Below are 2,150 nucleotides of genomic sequence, written 5' to 3' on the forward strand. Positions count from 1 at the left end.
ATATATCTTTTGTTCACCACTAAAGAGTTAAAAAAATAAGAAACTAAGGAGCTGTAGATATAGAAAGACAGTAAAGGGTAAATACTAGAATTTAGATTCCCAAAACATTTTTATCCTTTAACTGCAAATTTGACCAACATCTCTCTATTTTCCCCACCCCTAATCTCATGCATAATGTGATGTCTTTCATTAATAACACTGTTTACTTGTAATCTGGTTAAGAGTAGATCTTCAGTACTCTCACAACATATAAGCAAAAAGCAACACCCTGAGCTGATGGTATATTAATTAGCCCAACTGCAATAATCATTTCATAATGTGTACATTATCAAAACTTTACATTGTAAGCCCTGATTATATAAAATATCATTTTCAGTACTTCAATAAAGATAAAAAGGAATAACATTCCATATTTTCAAAAGAATATATTAGAATTTAAAGATGTGGATTATCTTATAACTAACCAACAGAGTATTTTTATTTTATGAGCCTATTCCACATACATTAGAATAACTATTGTATTTTACTACTAATTGTCTTTTTTTTTGGTCAAGTGTTCTTTTGAAAAAGAGGTGGGTGCAATCATTGTATGAACCTTTAAAATATACATGTCAGGTGCTGGGGATGTGGCTCAAGCAGTAACGCGCTTGTAGGCATTCGCGGGGCACTAGGTTCGATCCTCAGCACCACATAAAAATAAAATAAAGATGTTGTGTCCACTGAAAAATAAATATTAAAAAGTTTCTCTCTCTCTCTCTCCCCCTGTCTCCTCCTCCTCCTCCTCCTCCTCCTCCTCCTCCTTCTTCTTCTTCTCTCTCTCTCTTTAAAAAAAATACATGTCAGGGCTGAGGTAGTAGCTCAGTGGTTGAGCACTTTCATCATATGCTTGAGGCAGTGGGTTCAATTCTCAGCACCACCCAAAAAAGTAAATAAATAAAACAAAGATATTGTGTCCATCTACAACTAAAAAAAAATGTTAAAAAAATACATGTCAGTATTACTTTAAAATCATATATTGCTAAACTGTCTGGTTCAAGATTAGAGAATACTAAATACTCTTATGCAATGCCATATGATAAAATTAAAAAAAATACTAATATTGCCAAATGTGTTTGAAAATATTGATCAATTCTTATAAATGCTTATAAAATTACATGTACATTTATGTTGTCATAGAAATTTCATTTTTAACTACTTAAGAAAAGACTTGACAAAAAATTTCTTTTATTTCATTTTCCCTAAATAGCCCTGAACTGGATTAATCCAGATATCCCCTAAAAGGAAACAGCTTTTTGTTTGTTTGTTTGTTTGTTTGTTTTGGTGTGAGGGGTGTACTACCAGAGATTGAACTCAAGGGCACTCGACCACTGAGCCATATCTCCAGCTCTATTTTGTATTTCATTTAAAAACATGATCACACTGAGTTGCTTAGCGCCTCACATTTGCTGAGGCTGGCTTTGAACTCATGAACCTCCTGCCTCAGCCTCCGAGCAGCTGGGATTACAGGAGTTTGCCACCGTGCCCAGCAGAAAACTGGGTTTTAAATGTTGTTCTATTAATATAATAAAACCTTTGGGATGATTTTCCTATAGATATTTATCAAATGAAAATAGAGAATAGAGAGAAATCAAAGGAAGGCAGGGAAAGAGAAAGTTCTGGTTAGGAATAGTGATGATATGGATTATTAGTAAGGATCATTCTGAACTCCACAGGGTGTATGTCCAAAGAAAGAAATGTCATCATTAATATTTTCCATTAATAATGTCCCATTAATATTTTCATGTTTCTCCAATGCCAAGGCTTTCTAAGACAAAAATACTAGCAACTTGTGACAAAGCACAACTTGGAACCATGCCTTAAAAATCAGTGGCAGTGAATTTATCAGAAGAGATTTACCAATGCATTGCTTTTAGGGACCTTTGTTAACATTCCAGAGGATGATGGACCTAGAAAACTAGACATTTGTCTTATTTATTGTTTTTCTTTTTAAATTAGAATTATAAATTCTCTCTTTATTCTTCTCCAAAAAAGGACGAGCAATAGGTCATGATGCTTCATGCCAATTCTGGGATTAATAATTTTTGGCTCTCTCTTCTGTGTTACAGAATTCCTTTTATCAGCAGCATGATACTTGCTCTCATTTTGCCTGA

The sequence above is a fragment of the Marmota marmota genome, unplaced genomic scaffold (genome assembly GCF_001458135.2).
Source record: "Marmota marmota marmota unplaced genomic scaffold, marMar, whole genome shotgun sequence".
In the NCBI taxonomy this organism is placed as follows: Eukaryota; Metazoa; Chordata; class Mammalia; order Rodentia; family Sciuridae; genus Marmota; species Marmota marmota.